Here is an 8,439-nt window from a genome sequence, read left to right as displayed (position 1 = left end):
TTCCTGCCGCCTCTGGAGAGGAACGGAGGCGGCCAGCCCTGCGGCAGGTGGTAAGCCGCACCGCCAGCTGTGTCGGGCAGCAGGACACTGTGAGCACCTCCATCCTCTGCGGATGAGGCAGAGACCCACCTCGGCACAGAGGATTCTGCGGGGAATGAAGATCCTGCCCTGGGAGATATTGAGGAACCAGGCTGTGAGCTGCACCTCCAACTCTGCTCATGATGCAAGAAGCTCCATGGACTGTGAGAAAACAGAAGACATGGTGGTCATCTGTGACTCCAGGTCTGCCTGGAGAAAAGCTCCCTGCGCAGCTGGGGCAGTTGGGACAGTGAGGGCAGCTCTGGGGACTGCAGCTCCCCTAAGGCAATGCCTCCAGCGTGCTGACCCCAGGCCATCAGCAGGAATCATTAACTCTGCCCCATCAACGTTATTCTTAGCGGCTGCTCATGGGGAAAGCGCACATCCCCTAGCCAAGGGCTTTGGCCTGGCAAGTACCCACTCTACTCAGGGCCATCCACCTGGAGCAGCCTGACTGCCATTGTTCACTACAGCACTTGGTTGCACTTTTCTCTGGACCTCCTCACAGGTTGCTCATAAAGCACCAAGGAGACTGACCGCTTTCCTGGGTGTCTGCTTTCCAAGTGTGGAGGAGAATGACCAGCCTGAGTCACAGCTGGCCAGGGTGATGGTGGAGAGGGCTGTGAAAATAGTGAGGAAAACAGCAGAAAGCTGTAGAGCAGATACCAGGCTTGAAACAGAGCTAGGAAACAAAGTCTCCTGCCTCATAACTGGATGAGAGGGATTTCCTTGAGACAGGTCAGTGTTACATATTCACTTCAGCCCAGCAGGAACTCACTGACTGCCCTGAGAGTGAATAGTTATCAGCCTTCCCACTTCATTGACATTTGTTTGCATGGGACTAAGAAGTCTTAGAGGTGAATGACAGTCATAACAAATCCCAGTGCATAAAGAGATTAACTCAACTGTGTGAGCATACTGGTTCAGTTTATCCCCGGAGCAGATCAAACCATTTAAGATTAAGGTCTTTAGTATGGCTAATTACAAGCAATCCATCATCAGGACAAGCTGCCTTCACTCTTGCCCAGTGACATCTACAAGCCCTTACAGCTTCCTTGGCTCTTAACGCCACTTTCAGAGGGTCATCTTGTGAGTGTCACTGTCTACATTTCTTTCTGGTGGAAGATGACTGGAGGTGATGGCTGACTATTCTGTGTTTAGGAAGAAGAGGTAGCTTGGTCTCCTGCTACGCAAACTGATTTTTTTTCTGAATTCTGCAACTCCAACAGATCAAAAGGGGTACCTGTCCCCTGTATCGCTATGAGCTGCAGAGGGAAGGGTCTCAGATTTGTATCCAATTTCACTTTGGTTAAAAAGCCTTTCAATCTAATCTTCCTTCATATCCTCTACTTAGTATGGCTGAAGGAGATATAACAACTTCTCAGAACCTCTGCTGAAGAACCAAGTGATATGGTAGAAAAGGTTCATCATACAATGTAGGGGGAGAGAAGAGGTAGAAAGGTAAAACCAGAAGCCCTCACCAGATGGGAGAAAAGGGAGATGAGGAGGTGTATGTACCACCTGAGAAAAGGATGGGGTAGTTCCAGATGGATTAACCCCACTGTCAGTGTGACAAAAGCTGAGGGGTCCTTTTGCAGAAAAGGTTGTCTCAGTTGAGGTGCTGCACTGTGCATCATCCCCAGGCCTTCAGTCACAGCTCCGCAGCAATATGAGGCCTGTAAAGCTGCCATTCCTCTCCCAAGGGCCTGGACCATGCAACCCCTCTCACAGGCAGTGTCCTGCCTTCTTTGGCCTGAGGAGAGAAAACTAACATGACAGTTGGGGCAGAAATAGCACTGGCAAAATGACCTTTTTCTGTGTGTGTGGGGAAAATGACCGGTGCCATGAGGGCTGATAGGAGAGAGCTATTCTTGAGGAGAAAGTTGCTGTCTGGGCCCACAGGGCAATGGCCCCAGATGCAGCTGTGGAAGCAGGACTCTGCCAAGGCTGGATGCAGGTGGTGGATGATCTGGGGACACTAAGAGTGTAAACTCACAGGTTCAAATTTTGTTCAACCTACTCAGTTCACCAGAACATCCAGTCTTGTTAGTAAAGCAGATTTGGACATAACGATGGGCAGCTGGGAGAATGAAGTATTTCAGCTCAAGTATTTCCTCAGATATGTTCTCTTCATAAATTACTGTCTGAAAGGAGAGAAAATGCTTTGGGTAAGCCAAACACAAACTTACTCTTACACAGCTTGTGAAAGAATTGAGAACAGCTGGGGCACTAGTTCTCCTGTCTGCTCCCATAAAATGTTTTTATTTGTCTGGTTACTGCTGGTGGTTCAGGTTCTGGGAACTAACTGTTCCTGGCCGTTAAATGGAAAAGAAAAGAAAAAGCAAAAGAAAATGTTTAAAAGAGAGAGCACTGCTCTGCTGGTGATGTGTCCTGAGCACAGATTTTCCTTTTCCTCTTAACTGCTCTGTCATTTTTTTTGACCCCCTTGGTGTTACCCCATCTCTCCAGTGTAGTCATTTCTACAGACAGAAACTTACGTTTAATGGCAGCTTCTGTCTGGATTTCTCTCTGATATCCACCCAAGGCTCTGGAGGGCATCACTGCTGTTCAGTGGGACTTTGTCACCTGTAATGAACCCTCACAGTCCCTGCAGCCAGGCTGCACTGTCAGTGCTGCAGGGATTTGTTCTTTATGGAACTGAACAGCAGTGGAAAGGGTGATTCACATGCCATTTCCCAGCCCACAAGTATTTTCCCAAACTTCTTGTGAGGGACAGAACTGCAGAACAGTGAGATCTTTCAATATGCCTATAAAATTGCAAGGACAGAGTAGTCTTCTGACTCCTGGTTGGATAGAAAACATATATCTAAAATTTTTGTACTTTCTCAGGTTGTAGAAAATCTAGAAAAGACCTAGTCAGTTATTGACATGGTGGGTCCGTGGGTCCCTTGAGATGTGCTGGAACATCAGGCAGAAAGACTAATTCCAGGGATCCAGAGGCATTAATTTCACTCACACATGGGATTCCCCTATCAGATGCAGTGATCCCATACAAGACACCAGAATCATTGCCATTAGTGGGGCTTTAACTCTGGAGCTTTTGAGGAGGAACTCATTTGTTAGGGCCATTAGGGCACTAATAGGCTTTAATGGCTATGACCAGCCTCATCTGGGATCTCCCCCACACCTTCTGCTCATGGGCCCAGGAGCCTCATTTCAGCTCAGCACAGGGCCGTTGGTCCCTGCCCCAGGTCAAGCTGTGTTACAGATGTACCTGTGTCTGGTTGGGGTCCCTAGCGATCCAGGTACTGTTACAGACTTTGCTTCTTGCTGCAGACTTGCTTCTTGAGTCTGTGTACCCACTGACTGATCATTTTTGCCTCTTTTATTTTAGCTACTTCAAGGAAGTGAAATATCCTGCTATTTTCATGCCTGTTTTGATACTTGGGCTCTTGTGCTTCTTGGATGTTGATTGTTAGAGCAGACAATGTTTTCACCTTAGGACAAAACCTCATTGCTCCAGCTGCACAGAGAGCAGAGGGGTAAGATTCAGGTAGTGGTGAATCACCAAATTCTGAACAAAGATGAGAAAATACTGATATTTCTATGATTTGGTATTGACCTTCCAAACAAGAAAGACTGAGTGGATGTTGAATGACTTTTGAAACTGTAAAGTGTGGACAGTAGCAGCATGTGTTTTTATAGCAGGAGGCCTATTTAGCTGGAACATTAGCCAACTTAAGAACAACTGGACTTACATTGCAAAGAAAAGGATGCTTTGTCATAAGCAGAACAGTTAATAGAAAAAGATGCTGGATACCTTGGCTCAACATTTCAGACTGACAGAGAAACTAAGACACAGACATGTGTTTAAGAATTGTTTTATGTTTGCCTGTTTTTCTCTTGTGCTAGCAAAGCATAGTTGTCTGTCAGCTGAAGTAGTGTCTGCATACCTTTCATATGTTTATGAATAACTGCATTATAAATCTGAAGTGCCCAAGTGCAGATGTGTCAATGTGAGGTGGTCTCATCATTTTGAAGTTGAATTTGATCTCCATCCTGTAAATCTAAGCAGGGTCTTGGTGTAATTTCTGTTCAGATTCAGGGCATTCTAGATTCAGAGACCTGAAATGGCTCCATGTTGACATGTTTATGGAAGGGGTTGTATGAATCTCTCTTAGTGAACTCAGCGACCCAGATGTCCATGCTGGTGCTGCGTTTAGTTCTCTCGACTTGAGATGTGTGTGGGACGCACAGGAATTGCAACCCATCACTCAAAATCCAAGCAGTATTACTGCTGTGTTAAGGTGATTAACGTGGATTTTTGTCTCAAACAGCTCTCATCAAGTGTCTCTCTGAGCTCTATAAGCTTTAATGCTTATCATCTGATCACATCTTAGTACTGGCAGAAGTTAGTGTCTGCACCGAAGAGATGAGGAAACTGTGCTAAAGAGAAAGGAAGTGACCTACTTAGAGTCGTAGAGGATGAGTGGGAGAGGGGAGGGAAACCCTGCGTAAGGAGTCTGGTCTCCTTTGTTTCAGTCGTAGGCAACACTTCCCCCAGCACAAAGATGTGTTTGAGACTCTGCACCATAGACCCTGTTCTGATCCTAACTTCCCCTTTCCCTTCTCCCTGGGGGCTGTATTAAGAATAGTGTGAGAGCTGCACTTTCCCTAGCTGCTGTTTTGTGGTGAGGAACAAATGAGTATTGGTCAGCTGACTCCTGGTGCTCATTGGTATGCTAGGAGGGAAAGCTGGCGTGCTGCAAGGAGCACTTTCTGCAGTCTGTAGGGACTGGGATGAGGAAGGACTTGAAAAAATACCTAGAGGGCACTAGGATCCAGGGAAGAAAGCCCTCCTGAATGCTAGTTAGCTCTGATGCAGTCCTGCCTGTACTGGATGATCCTTCCTACTTTATTTCCTTGTAGCTTCTTCTCAGCATGTACAAGGCTGGGCGTGTTTCAGAGACTCGGAGATTCTTACTCTATTTTCCACGTGCCTCCAGGGCTGAAAGAAGGTTTTAATTTGTTGTAGTATAATGATGAAAAATCTATCAGAGAAAAGTGACATAGTTTATTTAAAGCTGCTTGATCAGTCAGAGGCCAAGTTCATGAGTATTGCCTCTCCTTGGAAACTGGCCTGTGAGGAAGAGGAGCTGCATGTTGCCAGCTCAGTTCAAAGTTCACGTCAAATACTTGCAACAGTATCCTCTCTGAGTTTTTAATTCAGTATTGTTAATTGTTATTATTTAGCAACTACTTTGGAAGCAGTAAAAAGTTCCCCAAATCTGCTTGTACACTGTTAATGGAGACATGGTAACAAAATTAACCAAATAAATTGCTCTGAATCACATGGACTCTAATCCTCTCTGCATTTAGGAATTTCAGCACAGATTGTCTGCTGTGTAATGATGACTGTAGCTATGGGGTGGAGGCTGTACTTGAATGGTATTTGATCATTTGCTGTTAAAGAGTGTTCTAGCTTTGCCTCCACAGGAAAAAATCTCTTAGACTTGTTGCCTAGAGTAAAGGAGAAAACAAAAGCAAGTGATTCCAAGGAACACAAGAATTCTAGGTAGGGAACTTGTTAATGTGAGCAGAACTCAACTAGCAATAAAACCATGATCTAAAGCCTCAAAGCGCTTACTCTCTTAAAATGGGAAAACATAATGTCCTTGTGCATAAGTAGATGAGTTCACCTGCCTGTATAAGCTCTTTGAGGAGAGGCCATGAGAAGGAGGTTTGCTGCTGCAACACACAGCCTTTTTCTCCCTGGCTTGCGCCTCACCCATCTTATGAAAAAATCTCTGTAAGGTTGCTGCATTACAGCCACCTGTCCTTGAGGCTGATAGCTTGACAGTTTGATGTGAAATTACTGTTCTGCCCTTTCTCTTCTTTCTGTTGCCATGAGGGATCTGTGCCATAATACATCTCTCTCTTTTTTTTTTTTTTTTCCTTGCCTCCATTATTTTCTTGCATTTTTGATCTGTCATGATAGGTTGCTTTTCAAAAATCAACTCCATCCTTGACTTTTGTTTTGGGGAGTGGTAGATGAAATGAAGAACCGAGTAAGTTAATGTTAGCTGATCTCTCTCTGCCATACTTAACACTTCTGTAAATTTTTAGGCCAGGGAAGAGCACTAACTCTTTGGACCTCTTGTATAGCATTATCTTTTACGTTTTGCCTAGCAACCTTGTATTGAGACCTATAGCTTTGGTTTTGACTGTATCAATCTTAAGAAACAAAACTAGTCATAATTAAAAGATATCAAGAGGATCCACAGACTCCCTAGGTAGTTTATTCCAGTAGTTAATCATCCTTATTATATAATATGTGTTCTAATTTTGGCATGCCTAGCTGCAGCTTCCAGGCATGGGGTCCTATTATGTGGGAGATTGTCTCTAGCTTTCAGTTTTGTGGTTGTTTTCTATACCATCTACAATGCCACCTGAACTATCAGCACTAGTCTAGAATTGGACTTTGTCGATCTGTTGGGGAATCTGTTTTGTGAAGTAACATAGTAGCTGGTGGTTGTGGACTGACACAGAGGAGGAGATACACACCCTGACCCCCCCCATTTCTCTACCTGCTTCAGGAAGAGTAAATTATTATTTCTGGAGAGTGTATGCTCATTATACTAGAGAATGAGACTATTATACTCAGGAGTTTATAGAAAATTTAGCATGTTGCTAAGTCATTGCCTTACTGTTTGTAAGGTAATGCAAGAAATTCTAAGGAATTCAAAATATAAATATTACTGTGGTATATACTGATAGACCCCAAGCTAACCTCAATGGAAAGTAAAGTATGGGTTTTGGCATGCATTAACGATAAAAATATAAGTGCTCCAGTATCCAGGTGGATGACACACTGTTTGTATTGATTTCTGATAAAGTCTCCATTTTGGGGGCCATTTCCACTATTGCCTTCTGATAAGTAGGTTTAAAGATGACAGATGTTGGTGCTTGCTATGATTCCAGTTTCATTTTGCTTCTAGTAAAATGGTGGCTGCTATATCAAGGAGCAGAAATCCATTCTAACTACACTTCTGTTAAATTATTAGTTTTCTTGACAGTAATCGGAAGCTAATGAACACTTACTGCTTTTTCTGCAGCATAAAGAATGACCTGGTCCAAAACATCTGCTGCAAATATTTGTAGATTTGATGGAAGCAGGAGATATCATCCTTCACAGGAAAGTTTGGCATAATTATTCTTAGGACATAAAAAATTACAGCTCAGTAATTCTCCTTTCACAGATCTTGCACACTGAGATTATGTTAGTACTAGTAAGTTAAGAGCAGCAATGAACTTTCCCAGGCATTGGCATACTATCACCTATGCTACAGAGCCATTCTGGTGTTTCCTGACACAACTTCTGTGCTGTGAAATAGCCCTTGCACAATATTTTGGAGGCATAAAGAATTTGCTGTCCTGGCAGCAAGCATACCAGTTAACCTCAGCACCCAGGAACATTTGCAGGCACGTTTAATTTACTAGTATAAATGCAGCCTAAGAGACTCAGAATCTAGTAACACTCTGAGCCCGCAGAGTGAGTAGGAGAATGGGTCTTCTGTCATGTGGTAATAAGGCACCTTCCCCTTCCCAAAGCTCTCATATTCCCAAGTTTCTACTTTGGATTGCATAATGATTGAATTTCTTTTTTCACTATTTCATAAAGCAGATGAGAAACCATGTAAAATCTTTTCTACCAAGCAATGTAAAAATCTAATGCAATATTAACCTGTGAAAGAAAGAGTATTTAATCAAGTATATGCTTTTTAAGCCAAAAATAATTTTTGCTTTTATTCACACTGCTGTTCTGCATAATTCTAGACATCTGTATTTAATAAACATTATAAAAAATTTTTAAAAAATAGTATCATCATGACTTAGAGCAATCTGGGATAGTACCCTTGTAAGTATTGCCTCTTCTGGCAAAATTTAAGAGTTGACTTTGTTTTCTGTCCAAGTCTTTCAAGGAATGAGTCAGTCTTTCACATATTATTACTGATACATTAGCTTTGCTGAAATGACGTGCTTTTGTTCAGAACTGAACAAGGGTACCAACATGTTTCAAGATAGAATCTAGAAATTTTGTCTAACACATTCTCCTTGAATCAATATTGGTACTGCATTTTGTTGTTGTTATCTTTGGACAATAACTTCATTCAGAAGGCAGATGCTTATTTTCTTTTATCCACTGGAAGACCAATTATCTTGACATAAACTTTTTGATTTACTGGAGGTATTCACTGAAAACTGCTTGGCAGAAAAAAATGTATTCCAAAAAAGTCTGTGCAAAAAGGAAAGCTCCAGAAAGTCTGTTCAGAATTATTACTTGTTACTGGAAGGTCTTCAGGAAAAAATACCCTCATTTCCCCCCAGTTCTCAGTCAAC

This window comes from Phaethon aethereus, assembly GCF_964289735.1.
Source record: "Phaethon aethereus genome assembly, chromosome: 2".
Taxonomy (NCBI): Eukaryota; Metazoa; Chordata; class Aves; order Phaethontiformes; family Phaethontidae; genus Phaethon; species Phaethon aethereus.
The sequence above is the reverse complement of the archived record's forward strand: the minus strand, read 5'-3'. Positions refer to the sequence as shown.